Source organism: Culicoides brevitarsis, chromosome 1 (genome assembly GCF_036172545.1).
Source record: "Culicoides brevitarsis isolate CSIRO-B50_1 chromosome 1, AGI_CSIRO_Cbre_v1, whole genome shotgun sequence".
In the NCBI taxonomy this organism is placed as follows: domain Eukaryota; kingdom Metazoa; phylum Arthropoda; class Insecta; order Diptera; family Ceratopogonidae; genus Culicoides; species Culicoides brevitarsis.
Window position 1 is genome coordinate 41,080,677 of NC_087085.1, and position 23,522 is coordinate 41,104,198.

General features: G+C 22.0%; 1 protein-coding gene and 1 long non-coding RNA gene across 4 annotated transcripts in view; both read left to right on the top strand.

Moving 5' to 3' along the window:
* The window catches only part of LOC134827399 (protein TANC2), an 84,864-nt gene that overhangs the window by 30,254 nt on the left and 31,088 nt on the right, over positions 1-23,522 (top strand). The gene's annotated exons all lie outside the window — the stretch shown is intronic.
* LOC134827400 (uncharacterized) lies at positions 3,391-4,066 on the top strand. 2 transcript variants are annotated; one of them, XR_010161785.1, is made up of 4 exons: positions 3,391-3,527; positions 3,586-3,704; positions 3,771-3,873; positions 3,940-4,042. It is a non-coding gene; the product is annotated as an uncharacterized LOC134827400 (long non-coding RNA). The 2 variants fall into 2 exon arrangements; XR_010161784.1 differs by having other exon boundaries at positions 3,771-4,066.

The window sequence follows — 23,522 nt, forward strand, 5'->3', positions numbered from 1 at the left end:
CCGATCGGAATCAATAAACAATCAATCATACCCCATAAATGACTTTGCACATTTTTTTTCTTCACTTGTTTCAAACTCTGACGTTCAATATTACAAATTTTTTGTATATTCTGTGTCAACATATCCGCAAAAATTTTTTTTGTCAGTAATTGAAAAAAAAACTGACATTCGATGAGCGAAAAAGTTAAGGAGCAAAAAAAAATCAATAAATTCAATCCAAAAATTATATCTAATTATTTATATTCTTCTTAGTTTTAACAAAGACATTCATTCGAACAAACACGCGGAATGCAGAAAAATAAGCAATTTATGTATAATAGATCATTTAATTCAGCACTAATAGAGACTTAATGAGATAAGTATGAATGTTAAAAATGAGCGTAAATAATTGATGATCGATTGAGTCAATATATGGCCTGACCGAGCATTGTTCGTGTATGTGCGAAATATTTTTTTTGCTCGGTTTTATTGAATTTGTCGGTTGGTGAGACGCTTGATCGATTATAAACAAAAGGCTGGCGCAGTGAATTGAACAGTAATTAACCTCTGACTGCAAATGAGAGGAATTAATTTGTTTATTTTGATTGCGAGCACAAAAAAAATCGAGTGTATAAAAGAATTGGTTTTGTTATATCGCGTGATAAGCGGAATTGACAGACAGACAAAGGTGACCCTGCACGAGCTGTGGAATGAGGTTTTGGTATTTTTTGTGATTTAGAGAAGATAAAATGTCATTTTTGACCTCTTTTTATTAATTTTTTTTTAGTTTGAGCAATTTTGACGTTCATATGATCTTGATTTTATCAACAAAATTTACTTTCAATTTTAATTTTTTTAGAATTAATTTTAAATAAATAAATATTTTATATGGAATTTTTGCAAAAAAGAAAAATTAATCTTAATTTTTTTTAATTTTTCGTAAAATTAAGAAACTTGAAAAAATAAAAAAAATATATTTATTATTAAAATTTTAGAAAATTTAATAATTTTTTATTATTTTTAATTTTATTTAAATAAAAAAATAATTTAAATAAAATAATTTTATTTTAAATAAATAAATAAAAATAAATTTTAAAACTTTTTTATTTGAAAATATTTCATTTTTTTAAATAATTATTTGACAAACAAAAAAAAATATAGAAATAATTTTTAAAATTATGAAAAAAATAAATAAATATATTTTTTTTTTATTCTACTAAATTAAGTTAATTAATTTACTAATTTTAAATTTTTAAAAAATTAAATAAATTAATTATTTTTAAATTAAATTATTATTTAATTAATTAATTAACAAAAGATATGAAAATTAAAGAAATTTTTTTTTTTTTTAATTAAAAATTATAAATATTTAAAATTTCAATTATTTTTTAATAAATAAAAAATTTTATTTATTGATAAAAAAAATATTTAGTGCATTATTAATTTTTTTAATTTTTTTTTTTTTTTTTAATTAATAATTAATAATTTTTTTAAAAAATATTTTTTTAAATATTATCTTCGAAAATTTTTACGTTTTATAGCTCATACAAGCTAAAAAATAATTTGAAGCAATTTAACCAGCAAGGATCGTCCTCAATATTAGCAATTTTCTCATTAGCTTTACCGTTTTTTCCTTTCGTCTCGCTCATTTCCGTGCCATTAAAATACATTGTGCCACTTTGCTCGTTCATTACACTTGCACTTTTATGCTTTACAACAAACAAGCAACAACAAACATTAAACGCACCCATACTTAATCCATTAATATTAACGAGAGTCTCTAACACACAAAGAGAGATAATTTAATTTGAAACTTGATTCAGCTACATTATAATAAACAGTTTCTAAGTCACTGCTGAGTGTTACAACGGTAGCTGCATGTTTTATTTTCGCATGCGATATTTTTGCATACTTTTTATTACATATTGTCGATCTCGTTTGATTGAGCAATCAACGATAATTAAATTGCTGCAAAAAGCTCAAAATTAAGGGGTTCGTCCAATAATTATTAATTTCGAATTTTGCGGAACTTTAAATTTTTCTCTCAAGGCATCGCTCAATGGTCTCTTACGAGCGTTTTAAACATATATGCTCGGAGATAAATTTACTTTTCTGTCATTAAAGCAAATGTCAGGGGATTGCAGTCGTCTCTGCGTTGCATTTTACGAAAATTACCAACAAGAAGTGCACTCTTGTTACAAGTTGCCATCAAATAAGCACACGTACGTAATTATTTTATATTAAAAGTGTCGTTTCCTGTACTTTTTCCATTAAAAAGTTGCAACGGAGTTCTTTTGACATTATTTTTAAAAAAAGCAGAACGAAGGAAAAAGTTTATAAAAAATTGATTTGGGAAGGAATTGATACGTAATTGTTTGTAATTAAATTTTGAAAAAAATCGAGAGACTCGGAAAAAATTCTAAATATGGTCATAAATTTATTACATCCCACACATTAAAGACGAGTTTAGTTTATTTTTTCATGAATGACTAAATGTGCGAATTTTTCATTCATGAAAACGGTTTAATCTTCGTGTTGTAAGTAAATGTAGCTAACTCTACATTTTATGAATGAAAGAGCCTTTTTGTATGTTTAAAAACTTTGTATAAGCCCAGATATTTGTTTGGATTAGCAAAGATTATAAAGTTTTAAACCTGAATTTTATTTGATCAAGACTGGTTGTAATACTTTTTTTTCTCGTGTTGCATGTGCAAGAAGTAATTGACTGCAAAATATTGGATATACATGAAAAAAAAAACTTTACACAGGGGAGAAAACATTCGTGACGGATTTATTGTCGACCCACTTTGCCAACTTTTTTTTTGCGACTTCTGTCTGTCTGAGACTTCGGGAGAATTTTTCGCTTGTACGAGTGATAAATTGTATATTTAAGTTTAAGTAGGTGTCTGTTAATAAAATTTATTGCGAAAAATTGTAAAGAAATTGTAAGATTTTATTACTTTTATTGTGCGTATATCAAGCGTATATTTGCATAGCAAAGGAAAAAAAATGTACAAACTTGTCTAGATTAGAGACAGGAAATTTCAATAAATGCTGTAATTTTTTATCGCCAGACAAAATGGTGACACACCATGCAATTTTTTGTCGAATTACTTCATTTTGGAAAGATTTTATGGAACATTTTGGGTTTTTCCTGATGATTCATAGTAGAGATGCATCAAGAATTTTTGGTATAAATATTGAGGATTTTTAGAATAGAAAATTAGTGTCGTCTTGGAAAGCAAGATGAGTTATTTAAATATTTCTATATTAATTTAAAATAATAGTAAAAACAAAAAAATCTTAAGAAGTCAAAAAAAAAATTAAAATCAAAATTTAACAACCAATTTGAATATTTCATCTTGAATTAGCAAACGAGCATGAATTATAAACGTCAAACAGAGAGATGATTTGACGTCTCTTTTCCCGCAAAAACTTGTGCGTGACATTTACTGAAATTTTAGAATGTAGCTCATAAATTATTAAATTCTCTTCAGAAATATCTAACTTTACAAGCTCAAAAAATGTTAAAATCAGTGAATCACAAGGTAAACAGTTGTAAATTACTTAAAATACTTGACTAAAAAAAAACATTTAATGAAACAGCAACACATCAGAACTTTTGAGGCGAAAACGAGATGTAATGTTGGAATTATTTGTTTCACGTAAACAACGAAGGAACAAAAACTCATTCGTTTCATTTCCTTATGAAATTTCACATGCGTGTAAGTAACTCTTTTAAAGTCGAAGTTATTATAAGTTAATAATTTTTATTTATTTTGTTTTTATAGAATTTCTTCGCATCAAGCGATGGATTTATTCAAAGAGCTTTCAAGAAAGAGAGTTCGAAAAACTGTTTTCAATGCCATTTTAAGTTTCTGCAATTATTAAAACGTTTGTAGACATCGAATTAAATATTGAGTTAATAATTAAATATAACTTGAGTTTTAAAATTTTTAGAGAGCTCGGATTAAACTTAAAATTATAATTTTTTTTGGTTATGTGCATTATAAACAATGCATTGTCTAAAGTCCTCCATTTCATTCATAAAAATTAATTAACTTAAATTAAATTAGATTATTTTTATAGAATCAATATAAGAAAATTGAGTAATTTACAATAACTTAGAACTTTTCAAAAAAATCTTGAGACTTCGGAAAAACTCTTTTTTAAAACATATTTTTTTGCATTATATAAATCGTTTGTTAACGTTGAACCGATTTGAGTTGTTAATTTTTTTTAAAGCTCGGACTAAATTTTTAAATTAAATTAAATTTTTAAAAATATATCTCTTAAACGATGTATGTGATCCACTTTTTTAATAACTTAAATTAAATTTTAAAAAAGTGAGCGAATTATAACTTTCAGAATTCTTCAAGCAAATCTTGAGACTTCGAAAACAATATTTTTTTAAAACATTTTAATTTTTTGCATTATATAAATCGCTTATAAACGTTAAACCCACTTGAGTTGTTAAATTTTTTTAAAGCTCGGAATAAAATTTTTAAAATAAATTAAATTTTTATAAATATATCTTTTAAACGATGTCTGTGATCCGTTGTTTGATTAACGTAAATTAAATTTAAAAAAAATGAGTAAATTATAACTTTTAGAATTATTCAAGCAAATCTTGAGACTTCGGAATACATGTCTTTATAAACATTTTAAGCTTTTTGCAATATATGAATTGTTTGTTTACGTTTTAGAATTTTTGTAAATAGATCATATCAGATTACCTAAATTTTTTGTTAAAATAAAATAACTAATTGTAATTGTAAGAACTCTTCAAGTATTTTTTGAGAGTTCGGAAAAATAATGTTTTGCTTAATGAAACAAATTGACAATTCGTGCTGTATTTTTATACATTTTAGTTCAATGCGAATCGTTGTACGTTTTTGAGCTTGAGTTGTTAAATTTTTTTACAGCTCGGACTAAATTTTTAAAATAAATTAAATTTTTAAAAATATATCTTTTAAACGATGTCTGTGATCCGTTGTTTGATTAACTTAAATTAAATTTTAAAAAATTGAGCGAATTATAACTTTTAGAATTCTTCAAGCAAATCTTGAGACTTCGGAAAAACTGTTTTTTAAAAAACATTTTAAGCTTTTTGCAATATATGAATTGTTTGTTTACGTTTTAGAATTTTTGTAAATAGATCATTTAAGATTATCTAAAATTTTTGTTAAAATAAATTAAATATCTTACAATTGTAATTGTAAGAACTCTTCAAGTATTTTTTGAGAGTTCGGAAAAAATCATGTAAAAAAAATAATTTAGTTTATTTGCAATATATAAATTGCCTTCACTTATTCTATTAGATAATAAAAATTTAAGTTTTTCAATTTTTTTGAGAAGTTGGAATAACAAAATATTGAATGTTTAATAATTTTATTTGCACAATATAATTTTCTTTAGTTTTTGTAATTATCTTATTAAATTTATTTTTTAAAAATAAATACTATTTGAAAAAATATTTCAGGTGTTTTTTTTTTAATTTTTGTTTTGTAATTTATCATTAATTTTACTATAATTCAAAGGAATAATTACTTCAAGATTGAAATTGATGAGTTTTCTTTTCACTTCACAATCAAGATATTTCCAATTAGAACATCAAATAAGAGAAAATTAAATTTTATCCAAGTTCCCTCAATTCGTTGATTAATTTCACGATGACGTGACTTTCCGTGCGATGTCCATTTTTAGCGTTGCATTTGCCATGCATTTTATATTGTTCATCCTAATGCACTTTTTGTGCTCAACTCGAAAAAACTTTTTCGAAATGAGTTAATGATCATTTCATTTTAAAAGGTTTCTTAATGATTTTCAAATGAATTTGTAATTAATTAACTCTTTTCCTATGATAATGTTTCGTTCGTTCGTTCGAGGCATCTATCACTCATCAAGAGCGAGTTGTAGAGGAAAAAAACGCTTAAAATGACTAATATAATGCAAAGAAGGCATAAATAATGGAGATAAATAACGATTGTCCATTAAAATTTCATTTGTCTTCATGCCTTGTCAATCAAAGATGTTTTCTTCTTGAGTTAAAGTTAAAATCAATGAGAAAAGCGATTCTTGATTGATTTTTTTTCTTTTTGTGTCTTTTTCTAAGTTTTTTTTTTATTATTGACAGATTTCTTGATAAATATTAAAAAAAAATTAAATTAATTAATTAAATTTAATAAAAAAAATTTATTTAATAAAAAAATTAAAATTTTATTTAATGAAAAAAATTTAATTTAATTTAATTAAAAAATTAAAATTTAATTTAATTAAAATTAAATTTAATTTTTAAATTAAAATAATTTTAATAAAATTAAAAAATTAAATTTTATTTAATTAAAATTTTAATTATTTAAAAAATTAAATAAATTAATGTGAAAAAGTTCAAACAACAGTTTTTTTTAAAAGTTAGTATTAGAAGTGATAGAAAATCACTCAAATAACGGAGCAATTGCAAACAAGGAAAAAATATTACGAATAACAATAAAAAAAAGTTGAGCATCGCACATGTCTCGCCTTTCATGTCTCTTAAGGTGTCTTTATTTGGAAGAAGGTGAAACAAGTAAACAATGTTTAACGAGTCACGATAAAAGTAGATCATCGCACTGTATTTTTATTTGTATTTTTACAAATCGTAGCAACATGTAAACATTAAACACAAACAACTGAAAAAATAATAAAAACTCGTACAAGATTTGATCTTTATAAGGCAATGAAAAAGAAATTTTTTGTCGTTGTTATCAAAGACATCTTCTTTTATTTTATTTTTAGAGTGAATCTTCATCTATGATGCACTGCGTGAATTCCCTCAGAGAATTTTCGAGCGCCATAGCTCATTGACACCGAAAAAAGAGCAAATTCTATTCAAATAAATCGCATCAAAGACAAGTAATCAATTGACGTTAAAGTTCAAAGTGTTATGCAAACAAAAGGCACAAAGAATGCTCGAGTGTAAATGTATCTTATTTATACTACTTCTAAGAGAATCAAAAGGCACTCAGTCATTCATTCATTCTGTGTGTATTTGTGAGATGATGCGATAGATAGATCAATTCAAAATTTATTTATGTGCTCTTTTGCTACAATTCTTCTTACCTCGTGTGTGTACCGATGTATAATAAATAATAATAATAAACTGGCATACAATGGTAATAAAATAGAAGTTATGCAATATATCGTAGAGCTTAAGCCTTTTGATGCTACGGAGCTGCTGATTCTTATCTTCAAGAAGTAATAATAAAAGAACTTTGAAACTGTATCTTTTGAATATGCTAATATAATAATAATAATAGTAAAATATTCGTTCAAAGGTAATTGAAGTTGAAAGAAGGAAAAAAACGAGTTAGTGATACCTACTTACAGTCTTTGTGTGTATTTGAATTTTGTTCAATGAGATGTATTTTTAGTTGATTGACAAAATAAATTCAATCTGTTGATGAAATTGGATCAAATCATTGTGAAATCCAATCATGGTAGAAATGTAATAAATTTGCACATGTAACTTGACTCAATTAATCACAATAATTTTATATCTGTAATAATTTATACTTTTAATAGTCATTACTTATAATTGATTTCTGGTTCTCTTAGTTCTCTCAATTGTGGATTTTAACATGAATGCACTTAGAAGTAATTGTTAACTTTATTGTTTGATAGGCCAAAGCAATTATTTAAAATATTTTTCGTTTTTTTATAATTTTGAAATTTAATATATAATATATGAAATTAAAAAAAAATAATTTAGCAAAAAAAATAAAAATAAAAAAAAATAAATAAATTTAAAAAAAAATTTGAAAAGAAAATAAATTTAATTTTATATATAAAAAATAAAATAAAAACCAAATTTTATTAATTAATTAAAATTTAAATTTAAAACATTTTTATTTCAATTTTATTTAAAATTTTAAGATTTAAATTAAATTTATAATTAATTTAAAGATTTAATTTAAAATAAATAATTAAAAGAAAATAATAAAGATTAAATTAATTTCATTAATGAATTAAAAATTGACTAATAAATTAAAAATTGATAAATTTTCAAAATTTTTATTTTAAATTTAAATATAAAAATTTATATATCATGCATTTCTAAATCTAATTACTTTAATTGAATTTATAATAAATTTATAAGTTTTAGTTAAAATAAATATTTTATTAAATTAAATAATATTTTAATTAATATTTAAATTATTTTTTCAATGTCAAAAAAAAAAAATTGAAAATTATTTGCTTGGTTTGAATTAATTGAAATTGTTTATATTATTATAATTTTTTTTATAAATAATTATTTAAATAATTAATAATTTAATTTATTTTATTTAATAATTTTTTATAAAATTAATATAAAAATTATTTATTGTTTGAATACTAAAAATATTTTTGATTTTCGTTTTAGCCTTTTTTGTATTATAAATAGCTAACATATATGAATTATATATGTTGTTCACAACAAAAGTTTATTAAAATTTTATTTATTATAATAACTTGTATATTTTTTCATTATATTTGTGTAATATTTATACATATTGTTTAATATTACTTTTAATTAATAATTTTAATAATAACATAATAATGATAAAATTAAAAAAAAAATAATAAATAGGAAACATTTTGTAACAAATATTTGTAAATTTGAACATTTATACAAAAAAAAATTATAATTTCTATCAAAATCATTTCCATCGATATAATTTGTTCATAAAATATTGAAATGTTCTAATACCATTTCGATAACAATAACCGGGATAAATTTATCAACAATACGCAACTTTTCTAAAATTGTTGCAAATTTTAATCCGTACACAATTTATATCTCTTGTTAAAAATTGCATGTACATTTTAAATTCATGCAAGCATGTTAAACTATCGGTCGGTACGAAAAAACCGAACATTGTAATAATCGGACAGGTCGTATCATGTTTTGTTGCTGAAATTTTGTGTGTCAGATACAAAATTGTGTATGAATTTGATTAGTTTTGAGTGGAATGGAGATACAATTTCCATATATTATTATATATTTTATTATTTCTATTCATTCATTCGTTCGGGACGGAGGTACCTGACTTCATACTGATGAATATAGTAACATTTTAAAACGTCGAGTACAATGTTGCGAAATTCTGATTAATTTTATATGATATTTATTTTTGTCTTGTTTTTGTTATCCTAACGTGCAGAATATAATAATAGATATAAATTTTCGCATAATGCACAAACATACATATCGGAGAGGGAAACATGATTTAATCATTAAAAGTGTTATTTTATGAATAGGCAGAAAATTATGAAATAAATAGGATGATGAATTGTTTTGTGTGCTGATTGAAAAACTTTGTTTTGTTTTCTTATTCAGGTTAAAAGCTGATTAAATCGCAATTATTAAAATATATTCCTTAAATATTTATGATTATTATTTTGCGCGCCAAAAGTTCATCTTTGTCTCATCTTATGTAACATGAGCAAATATATTATAAATAATCATATATAATATATTTGTTGTAACATTATAAGCAAATAATGGTCGTTGTTAGTCGAAAAAGTGAAAACAAATGGCATGACCTTTTATGTTTTACAAGAAATTGTACAACATTTAAAATTACATATCATCATCATCATCATTATTAAATTTCATATTAAACATGTATAAAAAAAAAATTATTACACAAAAAGGTCTTTTAAAAAGGTCACGAATCGATCAGAAAATTCTTAAAATAAATATCTAAACTATGTGCAATATTTAGATAGAAAATTTACGAGTTAAGTGCATTTTTAATAGTTCACATATATATTTACTTTTGTGTTAAATGCCGACATGTATAACAACAATAATGGATTTTTCGCTTATCTAAATTAAGCAAAGCTTTTAAGTCGGATCAATTTTAATTTTTTATATTGAAAAGTAATCATGTTATTAAAATTTGGAGCTCATAAAAAATTTTTAATGCACGATTAGTTTTTTTTTCTATTTTTTTTTGTATTTAATCGATGTTATGAAAGAAAGTTACTTTGTAATAATATGGTTCGAAGTAATTAATTGTAAATTAATTGTGTAACAAAAAAAAAAAAATTTTATATATATTTTTCCAACGTATTAAATAAATATTTATTTAAAATTATTTTTTTATTTCAAATTTTTATTTTTTTAATTTTTTATTCTTTAATTTTTTATTTTTTTTATTTTCTATTTTCTTTATTTTTTTAAAGATTTTATTTAAAAAAAAAATTAAAAAAAATTATTAAAAAAAAAATTTAAAAAAATATTTAAAAAAAATTAATTAAAAAAAAATAATAAAAAAAAATTAAATTTAATAAAAAAAAATTAATAAAAAATAAATAAATAATTTAAATATTTCTTAACAAAATATTTTATTTAATTTAAAATTAATTATTTATTCAATTGAATTTATAATATTTTTAAATAAATATTTATTTGAAATTATAATTTTTATTATTTTTTTTTGATTTTTTTAATTTTTAAACGTATTAATTAAGATTTTATTTAAAAAAAATTAACCACGCAAAAAAAAATAAATAAATAAAAAAATTGTAGAAAAAAAAGTAAAATAAATAGAAAGATACTCCGACATTTGTTTCCGTTTTATGCAGCACAGAGACCACGCGACATAAAATAAAACAAGAATAAAATTTTTGCCCACATCTCAAAAAAAAAAAACAAATCTCGTATGCTTTCCGGTGTAAAAGTGTAATATTTGTACAAAAGTGGGCAGAATTCGTCTTGTACGTACTTGAAGTACCTTTTCAAATAATTCTCTTCACCTACTTCGGTCTTTGCACCGCACTCCATAGAGTAAAAGTAGTGCATGCAATGCAAACAACACGCGAAAAAAAAGAGAAAAAAATCTCACCCACGCACTTTATTGATCCAGTTTTTGCATGGTGCAGCGTAAAATTTCATTCATCTTTTCGATTCATTCATTATTTTGTCGCTCACTCATTCATTCATTCATTCGCCGAAGAGGCGGCTGCTTGCCTGCAGAAATAGCACGGATTATGTCACCAATTTTACGTTCGTTACACAAATTTAGTCACAACTCAAGCTCTCGGAAGGCCACATTTTGACATGTCAATCAAGGCGGAGATTAAAAAAAAAAGTAACCATATGATCGTCGAAAATAATGCGAAAAAAAAAGTGAAAGTACACCCGAGGCACATCATCATCAGAACGCAGACCGTAACAAATATCTGTCTAAAAGCTGTTAAATAATGAATTTTATCGATTTTATATCGACATTTCGACACTATTGCATTTCAATCATCGCCGAGTTAAATGCATGCAAATTCCTCAATGATGCCAATTTCGTTTAAAATTGCAACAAAATCGAATATTTTATGCGATATTAGGCTGATTTATCTGCGACGTTAATTTTACAGTAAATAGCGGAAAAGCTCAAAGCTTGGGTTGGTCATCTATCAAATCAATAAAAAAAAGTTATTTAAAACATGTTTCCTATTTTATGGATTTTTAATACTTTTTTCTAATAAAACACCCACATTGATCTAGATTGTGCGCGCGTTCATTCATGAGCAATATATAGAAAAAAATATGAAATTTTACGCGTTTTCGAGCGAAAGATATAAATCAAAGACCAGCATGAAGACTTCTGTGGAAGTTTTCACCGGCATCGTAATTCATTGTCGACGCGTCGATTTTTTTTCAATTGTCGTTTTAATGAAATTTTGCTCATACAGGTACTTTTATTTTTATTGGATCAAAAGTTGATAAATTTTACACGTAAAAAGCTTAAAAAATAAATATTTAATTAATTAATAAAAATAAAAATTATAAAAAGAATTAAGAAATTGAATATTAAAATTATCAAATTATTTTTTATTTTATTCAATTTTATTTAATTTAAAAAAAAAATAATTAAATATTAAAAAATAAATAAAAATAATTAAATTATTTTATTTTTTTTTTAATTTAAATATTTAATTTAATTTAATTAATTACTTAATTTAATTTAATTATTTTTTTTTATTTAAATTTTTTATTAAATAATAATAAAAAATTATACCTAACTTAAAAATTAGATTTTTTTAAAAATATTTTTAATTTAAAATTGAAGAAAAAAATATTAATTTATTTTAATCAATTAACTTTAATATAAATTATTTATTTTATTAAATTTATAATATAAAAAAAATAAATAATTTAATTAAATTAAAATTTTTATTAAATATTGTAAAATAAAAAAATATATCTTAGAAAGTTAAAAATTATATATAAAAAATTAAAAAAAAAAATTTAAAAAAATTTTATTCATTAAAATTAAATTTTATAAAAAATATTTTTTTTAAAAACTTAATTAAACTAAACTTAAACTAAAATTACCCTTAAAATAATTAATTTATTTATTTATTACAAAAAATTTAAAAATTATTTTTTTCGCTTTTAAATTAATTTATTTTCCAACCACAGTATTTCTCATATTTCATTCAAAAACTTTTTGCAGAGGTGTCTTCGTTGTCAATTCAAAATTATTTAAATATATGGGAAGATGCATTATTAAAATTTCTGCGTGTGAACCAGCAAAAAAGAATAACAATCACGACATACACCTGATTTGTTGTTTTTTTTCATTCACTTTTTCTTTTTCTCTCTCTTCTCCCATCATCACTTGAAGTGCAAAAAAAAATAACTGATGCAACTAAAAATCGAAAGTAACACTAACAAGACAAGAATGCTAGAAACGTTGATGACTGCGACAATTTAATTTACATTTTACTTTGTCGACTTCGTTTGTTGCTCATCTATCGTCTGCATTGCACTTCAAGACAAAAATATAAAACAAGAGACGACTATTTAAATAAATTATTGTTGTTGAATTGATGTCTGCTTCAATTTTTTTTTCACTCGTTCGCTACTGTTTTAAATCAAATAGAAATCTTTCTCTATTGTGTCGTTGTTGGATCGAGAGACGCGACAAGCGACATGATTCCCGTAGTCGAGTGGATTAAAAGTGAGCAGATAACCCGAGAAGCGGTTACTAATCTTATTTATTATTTTTATTTTATATGGGCATGAAGTGAGTGTGCCATTGTATAATATTTAATAATAATAATAATATTTATAACAAGAGTGTGTAATAATAATGATTATATTTTACTCACATGCTTTCATAGGGAAAACACGTTCTCTTTGCGAATAAAAAATAAAATGCTTTTGTTATTGGTTGGCATTATTAAAAAAACGATTTTTGCTTTAAAATACGATCAACTATACCGCATTTTAAATTTTTTTCCCAAATTTTTAAAGAAAAATTACATTTTAGTACTCCTCATAAGACTAAAATTTATCATTTTCGTACTTCTCAAAATATTTTTTAAAAACTTTTCTGATTATAAAAATTCGCTTAATTAACCTTAAATAATTTTTAAAAAAATTGAGGAGTATTTGTACAAAATTTCTTTAATTATATCTAAAATTTCTCATTTTAATACTCCTCAAAACAAATTTTCACCATTTTTTCGTGTTTTGATTTAAAAAAAATGAACTTAAATATTTTAAAAAATCTCAGGAGTATTTTGACAGAAAATATCTAAAATTTCTCATTTTTGTACTCCTCAATACAAATTTTATTTAATTAATTTTTTAATATTTCACGTTTTTGTACTCCTCATTTCATATTTTTACTTTTTATAGCTTGTAAAATTGTCTTTTAATTAAAAAAAAATTAAATTCACTTGAAATTTTCGCTTAAAAAATTATATTTCACATTTTGTTACTCCTCATTTTACAATTTCATACTCCTCATAAATAAAAAATGAAAATTTCAATAAAGAAATGAACCACGGACAACATTTTTTAGCATAAAACAATTTTTTTCTTCGAAATGCGACAAAAAAAAAATAAAAAGTAGACTAGATCAAAGCTTTTGTAACGCGAGAAGGAGCGATAGGAGGTACAATATTTTTTCCATTGAAATGGGAATGAAAATGATAAATTGACAAGTGTGTTATTATATTATTAAGCGTATACATAACGAGCTGCTGAAAAGGAATTTGTTGCATAACGTTTTGCTGTTTAGACAAAAGATTTTAATTGAAAATCATTATTTTATTGCGGTTGAAATGTAGGCCGAACATTGAACTCAGCATTTTTTTATTGTTGCAAAAAAATGTCCTAAAGGCATTTCTCGAGTCATATCAACTTTAATTGTTCTTTTTTTTGTAATTTAACAATTATACCGACTAATGAGATTTTTAATATCTTTCAATTAACATTAACACCTTTTATGACTACTTTTCTATTTCTTTCTAATTTTCTGCAGGGAGACGTTTAAAAGTCGTGTCAAGGTTAATAATCACTACATTTGACACTCATTTTCATGTAATTCCATGAAAGCTCTTTGAAACTCTTTTTCTTTAATGTATCGAATATCAAGCGCAAAAGGTTGATGACATTCCTTTCTTAATGATGCTCGCAGTAACCTTTAATCTTAGTTGTCTTGTTCTTAATGACAATCGTTTTTTCTCTCTTTTCGTTTTCTGTGTTAAATGTTAATTTTCATGAAAACGACGACGAAATGAGTGTTAGACGCGAGAATTAACATTTAAAAAAAAAAACAATCATAAAGTCTATAACAATATTAATAATCATAAAATGAATGGATTGGGAATGGACGTCATAATGTCAGTCGTCATATCGTTTGAAGGAACAATTGTGCGTTTTTTCGTGTTGTTTTTCTCTGGTTGTAATGATACACGATAATTGCACAAGTTTTTCTCGCGATGGTGCATTTGCAAGTTATTAGGTTGGAACAATTTTTAAAAATTATTGCCTTTGTTTTTTTAAATTTTTTTATGTGAATTTTAAATTTTTTAAAAAAAAATTTTATTATTTTTTTATTTAATTTATTTTTTTTATTAGTTAAAATAATAAAAAAATTAAATGAAAATTTAAAATTATTTTTGAAAAAAATTAAATTAATAAATTATTTTTAAAAAAATTATTTTAATAAAAAAATAAACTTTATATAATTTATTTAATATTTCTGTTATTAAAATAAAATATATTAATTATTTAATTAAAATTTTTTTATTAATTTTATAATTTTTAAAAATATTTGAATTTTTAATTATTATTCTACTTTTTTATTATTTTAATTTTTTTTTATTATTTTTGAATTTTTTTTTAAATAAAAAAAAATTAAATTTTTTAAATTTGTAAATTTTTTTTATTAATAAATGACTTAAAATAAAAAATATTTAATATTTATAATTATGAAAAATATTATTTATTTAATAAAAAAAAATTTTAAAATTTAATTAAAAAAAAAATATATAATTTTAAAATTATTACCGCATTTCGTATTTTCATTTAATTATTTTTTTTTTGGCAAAAAATTTTATTTTATTTTTTTGACACGACGATAATTTAAATCATACTGACACGACGACATTTAAAAATAAAAAAAAAATTAAAATTGACAAAATTTATTTAAAAAAGTTAAAAAATCATTTCAAATAATTTTATTTATTTGTTTAAAAAATTTAAAAACAAATTTTTATTTTTAAAAATGAACATCAACGACAATTGGGCACATTAACGAAATTTTGTTTTAATTACAAATTAAATAAAATTTAAATGGAAATTATTTTAATTAATTAATTTAATTTTATAAATTAAATAATTTTAAGAAAATATTTTTTAATAATTAAATTATTGAATTTTTAATAAATAAATTTGTTTTTTAATTTTTAATAAACAAAAAATTTTTAAATTAAAACATAAACATTAGAATTTTTTAGAATAATTTTAAAACTTGTAACAGCCTAAAACTAAATTAATAAAAAAAAAACAAAAAAAACGTTAAAATTTATGAGTTTTAGCAGAAAAAAATTAGTAGTAAACGTGTTTTTTGTCATATATAACTTTATTACCATTTTTGCATCACGTTGTTTCTAATTTTTTATTCCTTTTTTTTATCAACTCAAATAAAATGCAAAGTCCAGAGGAGAATTATATTGTACAAGAAACAGCGCTTAAAAAATTATCTCTCTCGAATAAAATGCAAGAAAAAAACAAGCAAGTAAGCCCACAGTCAGCGAAATGATTTATTTGTGGATATAGAAAAGAAGTGTCTGTGTTTCAATGTTGCTCAGAGGGCATGCACAAAAAATTAGCAAAGTGTTTACGAGAGCAAAGGAACAAGAAAGAAGACGAGACAACGACAACGGAAAAAAGGTGTTAAACTTGTTTATGTTTTTTTTTTTATTTGTTGCAACGATCGGTGACTTCATCATAATTCGATGAGACACATAAAATTTTTATCAAAACTGCCATCGGACATTTTTTTCGTTATTATTATTAAATGCATGTAAGCAAAATCAAATGAACAAAAAAAAAATAACAACAAAAGAATTTGTTCCGTATTTGTATTCGATTAACGTTCATCGTAATTATTAAGAAAGAATTTGAAGAATGAATGAATTTGAAAAAAATTATTTCGTTACGTTAATTATACCGTGTAGTACCTGTACGTGTCTCTTGAACAATCAAAAAGGGAAGAACAATATTTTGTGGTCAGGTAGATTGTTTCTTTGTGTGTGAATTGTGGTGCGTGTTAATATTTATTTGTTAGACGAATAATTTTGGAAGAAAGGTTATCAGTGTGAGAATATCTGATTAAATATCTGATCCCTTTCTTAATAACATAATTTATATTATTAGAGGTTTTTCTTGCGTATCCATAAAATTTTGTAATTAAAGTACCCTTGAATCAACAGGAAATAAAAATTTAAATTTTTTCAAGAGACACACGTGAACCGTAAATAACAAGTACTAAATATATCCGAACAAATATAATAAAAATAATGGAAAGAAAGGGCAATAAATTTTAACTAATCTACTGCTGATGTCGTGTCGCAGTGAGAGTGTCTGCTAAATATAAATAAATAAAATATCCACATTCTATATTTTCATGTATATTATTACAAAACTCTCGTTTTTCAAATAATAATAACAGTAACAAGTCCCATTTAAATCCTGCTTGCTATTTAAATTTTTACTCTTTTTTTATTTTTTTTAAATAACTTAAATTGTGTATATTGGGTGTTCAATTAATTTTTTCTCTAATATTTTTTATTTATTAATTAATTTTATATTTTTTTTAAATTTTGATAAAATTTAAAAAAAATAATTAAAATCAATTATTTTTTAATTTAATAATTAAATAAATTGAAAAAATAAATAAAATTAAATTTTTATTAAAAATAAATTTTTTATTAATTTATTACAAAAAATATTTTTTTAATATTTTTGAATTAAAAATATTAATTAAAAAATAAATAAAATTTGATTTTTATTAAAAATAATTTTTTTATTAATTTATTGCGAAATTTTTTTTATAATTTTTTTAGAATTTTTTTTTTGATGAAATTAAAAAAAAATTTGTTACAAATTTTTAATTATTTTTAAATTAAAAAATTATAAAATTTATTTTTTAAAATTATTTTTTTTGAATTGTAAAATTAAAAAAAAAATATTTTAAAAATTATTAAAAATTAAATTAAAATATTTAAAAAAACTATTGAAATAAAAAAAAATATTTAATTTAGTAATTTTTTTTTTAAATAATTTTTAAATTTAAAACATAAATTTGTAAAACATAATTATTTTGATAAATTTTTCATAGATTTATAAATTTTTTAAACAATTCTAAAATTAAAGTCAAAAATTAATTAAAATATGTTAAAAATATTATTAAATAAATAAAAAAAAATAATTAAAACTATTAAAATAAAAAAATAATAAATAAAATGTACAATATTTAATTTCTTTAATTAAATTAAGTTAAATTATTTTTTTAAAAAAATAAAAAAAATAAATATTTGTTAGAGAAAATATTAACTAAACACACTGTATATTAACTCTGTCGAACATTTTGTATTATAGTGTCAAAATATTAGCAATATAGTATCAGTTCGAATATTTTATATAATATTGCTAATAATATGCACACACTCCTTTCCATAGAGTAGCAATAAAACATTTTCCAGAATTGAAGTTTGAATATTTATAATGTTACTATTATTATTATTTTTATTTTTGTCGAAACAGTTGATGCATGAAAAAAATTGTGAAATACTTTTTTTTTCGCAGGGAGGAAATGTTCAAGTCACGAGTTTGTCTTAAACTTTACTCGAGTCGACATAAAAGTCGATCAGTGTGTTGTAAATAATAGGAGATTTGTTGTTTTTCTTGTAAAATTGCATCAAATATGTGATTTTTTTTTGCTTGTCTTGTTAAAGTATAATACAAAATGTATGCGGAATGTCTACAAGTGCGGAAAATAAATATAATAATAATAAATATGTTTGACATGTTTTGCCGTTTTTTTATGTTGATTGTTTTTATTTTTCAGTTAAAAATGGATTTATATTATGTCATTTGTTACTTTTTTATTGCAAGTGTTTTTTTTTTATTATTTTTCAATATTTTTTTTTTATTATTTGAAAATAATAGTTTAAAATAAAAAAAAAAATAAAATAAATCTTCTTATATAATATTCTTCCTAAATTAAAATTTATTTAAAATTTTCCAGTTAAATAATTTTTTTTACTTTTACTTTAAAGCACTAAAGTCGTGCTGTAGCTAATCAACTCTTTTTAACTTATTATCATTTTTCACGAATATTTTTGTGTTGTGTTAATTTTGTAAGTTATTATTATTTTTCTATAATATGACGCGCGAGACAAGACAAAGTAACTATGCAAAAAGAACAAATTTATGAAAATTATTTTATAACAAGCATGAAATTAGAAAACATGCACTTTACCGCACAACTAATAATAAAAATATTAAAAAAGTTATAATCTATTTTTTTGTGTGTGTGTTCGAGGAATGAATAAAAATAAAAGGCAAGCAAAAATAATGTTAAAAAAATTAATAATAAAAATCGCAAAAAGTTGGAAAAAAATATCCATAAATCTTTTTATGCTAAATGGTGTGTCTTGCGCTACACTGCTTAATATGCCTCATAATAAATTAAGTATTTGTTGCAACTAGAAAAAAAAAATTGAAATAAATTGAACAGGTACAGTTGCAACTTTTGCTGCTGTGAGTCGAGGTTGGGTTGCAATTTTTTCTGAATTTTAATGATAATAATAATTTAGCTAAACAAATAATAATAATAATGATCAGAAATTTAAATTCTATTTTTTTTTTCAAAATAGAAGTCACATAATGATATATCATTAAGACTTGTTATGTTATTTATTTAGTGATCTACTTGATTTGCGTGTTATTTGAATGCAACTTAATTTAATCGTCACGAGTTTTTTTTTCGATAAATTTTTCATATCGTGAGAATCGAATTTTACTAAAAAAAAATAAAGTTAATTAATTTAAATATTTTTTTTTAATGAAAAATTTATCCTTAAAATCGTTACTTTTGCGCAATAAATCATTTTAAAGTAACTTGTTGATGATTACGATCAACTTGGAAGTATGTACATAAAAATCGTGTCCAGCGTTCTTACTTGCTCAAAAAAGAGTAATGATGCTTGCTGAAATTAATTCATTCATAAAACGGCCCCAATATGACTACCAAAATGTTGCTCGTTGTCGTCATTGCGAAAAATTTATGATTTTATGAACAATATTAAAAGTGATTGACTTCGTGCAGGGATGGATTTAAGTTTTTTAAGGATTTAAAGTCATCTAAAAAAAATAAAAAAAAATTAATTAAATTTAAAATAATAAAAAAAATTATTTAAATTATAAAATTAAATTATTAAAATTAAAAAAAAAATAAAAAAATTAAAAATTATTAAAATACTAAAAGTTAAAAATTTTATAGAAAAGAAAAATAAATAAATTTCTATAAATTAATAATTTAACATTAAATTTAAATATTTTTTTAAATAAAATAAAATTTAAAATAAATTAATTAAAAAAAAATAAATAAATAAATTATTAATTTAAAATAATTGTAAAATGAATTAAAAATTTAATATTAAATTCTATTATTTTTTTAAATTTAATTAAATTAAATTTTATTTTAACAAAAATAAAAAAAAAATAATTTAATTTTAATTAAAAAAAATTAAAATTAAATAATAAATTTTAGGTATAAAATTCGATTATTTTTTAAAACTTTAATTTAATTTGAATTAAATAAAATCTAAAATAAATAAAATAAAAAAAAATAAAATAATTAAATTTAAAAAAATTAATTAACAATTTTAATATTAGGTAAATAAATTAAAATAAATTTAAATAATTGATTAACTTAGTTAAACTAATTACGAAATTATTAATTTATTTTATTTTTTTTTTAATTTATTTAAATTAATTAAATTATTTAATTAATAATTAATTTAATTTAATTTATTAAAATTTTAATTCTTGTAATTAATTAAAAATTTTTATAAATATTTTTTTTTTAATTTTTTAAAAATTCTCGGGACCTGAGTCGAAGCCTTAAACTGCCGTTTCGTGTCATGTTTGTTCATCTACTTTAAAATTACTGCGTATACTCATTTAAATTTATATTATTTTAAAATTTATTACTTACTGACTTTGTTGTGTGTACTATGGCATAAATTATGGTATTATTATGAACATCGCGCGATTAGAGAGCGAATGTTGTGTTAGATAAGACCTTGTTCCCAAAAATTCGTGTTATGAGCGAACATGAATACAGATGAATTGCTTTTGATATGCCACGGTAATTGAATTATATTTCTACCGGCGGCGCGTCGTGTGGTTTAGTTTTCGTGTGTGTAGAAAGTGAAATGTTAATGAAAAGTACAAATGAATGGAAAAGATAAACATTTCACAAAAGCACGACCAATCCCTTTTTTGCATTCCAATTCGTCGTTTTTTTGCCGTTCAATTGAGTCATTAGTGCTTCCTTATCAAAAATGCATTCGAAATTCTTTTAATTAAAACTTTCCCTTTGTTCGCTCGACGTGATGTGATAATGCCTCCCATCGCAAATCTCTTTTTTTTTGTGCATATTCGGGGTAATAACGCTTGCTAATCAGATTAATATTAATCCGCTCATCAGCATCATCATCAACGTTCATTATTTATCAAAAAAATTGGAGAAAAAAAGAATTATTTGTGATGTCATTCATGCAAAATGTACAAAATTCTAAAGAATCTTAATCTATCATTTTTATGAGTAAACACGTTCTTTGCGCTGCTGCTGCTGCGGTGACAATGACACAAAAAAAAACAGCAAAATAATCTCCTTTACAAATATTTCTATACGCAAAATATGACGTTGATCCATCTTACTTTGCGATATGAGCAAATACGGGAGCGCGATGAATGCTGCCGAAAACTGAATTTGATAAAATAATGAAAGCGTGTAATTAATTTTTGCGCGTATCTTCCGATAATTCCGTGAAAAAGATAAATGCAAACATGATTTCTAAATGTGGTTAAAATGTTACGTCAGACGTCGTCTCGATGATAAAACGAACAGTTAGCTTTAAGGCAAACACATGCATGAATTTGTTCAGTTAGGATGGAACGATTTATGATTTTTTTTTTAGATTTTTCATTTTTAACGTATTTTTAATTTTTTTTTAAATTTTTTTTCATGTTCTAAAATTTTAAAAAATTAAAATTTTATTTTTAATTGAAGAATTTTTTAATTATTTTAAAAATATTTTTAAAAATAATGACAATTTTTGTCAAAAATGTATAAATTTTAATTAAAAAATTAATTGAAAATTTGTAAATGTCAATTTAAAAAATGACCGTTAATTTTTTTATGTAATTTTTTTACGAAATAAATAAAAAAATTATTTTTTTTAAATAAATTAAATAAATAAATTTTTTAATAAATTTTTCAAATATTTAAAAATAAAAATACAATTTTTCTTAATTTTTCAAAAATACTTTTAATTTTTTTAAAATTCATATTTTTTAAATTAATTTTTCAAGAAAAAAATAATTTTAAAAATTAATTTTTAAAATTTTTAAAAAATTTTTTTATTTAAATTTAATTAATTAATTAATTTAATTTATTTTATTTTTAATTTTAATTAAATAAAAAAAATATTTTTTAATTTTAATTAATTTTAAACTAATTTGAGATAATTTTTTTTTTAAATTAATAAAAAAATAAATTAATATTAATTAAAAAAAAAAATAAAAATAAAATAAATAAATATTAAAAAAATATTTTATTAAATATTTATTTTACTTTATTGATTTATATTTGATTTAAATTATTAAATAAATAAAATTTTATTATAATTAATTTTATTAACATTAATTATTATGTATATAATTATATTATTTTAAAAAATTGAATAAATTATTGATATTTTTTATTTAATTAAAATTTTTAGAATTATTTAAAATTACTTAAAAAAAACTTTGAAAAATAATTTTAAAAAATGAATTTTCAACTAATTTTTTAAGATATAACATGAACACATTTTTCTCATTGCTTTAACATCAAATTTAATCTCCAACCCATATTTGCCACTTTTTGAATTAGGATCACAGAGTCAGCATGGGACATTATTACATGTTTTTCTCCACGAAATTGTCGTCGTTAGCAACTCATAGTAGTCGATATATGCGAAATTCATGCTGCTTTTACAATAATTTTACTTGCACGACACGACGACGCAGTAATCAAGTCACATCTTTCAGCAAATTTGAACAAAAAACTGGACAAGTGTGCATATGGGCGGTCCAACGCACACAGAAAAATAACTAAAATAACAAGTGAATAATATCGAACGTTTAATTGCTTTTATAATGTCAGGTTTATCTTTCGCTTTAAATAAAAAAATTATTAAAGTCAATTTTTCTTAAAATTCTTTCGCCAAGGGCTTCGTTTCGCGATAATTATAACATAAAATGTAAACAAAACGTCTCTCATCCAATTTTCGTGGAAATCAATTATTATCAACTCTCATCGTAGCAGTATACGAAAGGTGATTCAAATTAATTTCCTCGAGGAGTTTTTAAATTAATTTGCAAATCTCTCGTGCATTCGTGTTTGTTTTTGCGAACAAAAATAATAAAAATATTTGGTAATAATTTTGGATTAAAGGATCGGAGGTCATAAATTTCCCTCATCCTTGATTTATGCACGTTCACTTCATAAATTTTCTCGGCAAGTAATTCAACAAACGCAAACCTGTCAGATGAGATCAGATCTGACCTACTTGGCTACCGCATTAATTTATTGTTGCGCTCATAATTCGGAATTTGCTTCGTCTGAAAAGGTTTCTTGCGATGACAAGAGTCTAGACTTGCGAGCTGCGTAAAACCAGTTCTTGTCATCAATTTTTTTTATTTCTAAAAGTTGTTTGGTTAAAAATAAACATTTATTAATAATAAAATAATGTGTAAGCTATAAACTACTTACTTGCGGTAATTAACAGTATGTTATCCACATGAACGAGCTCGCTACTGAATTTCATTAATTAACAATGCATCAGCTATCGTACAACGTTTTAATGTAAAATCTATGAAGTACAACTGTTTTATTATGTTTCGACACTTTTTTTCTGCATATTTTACTCCACGAAGAATCAGA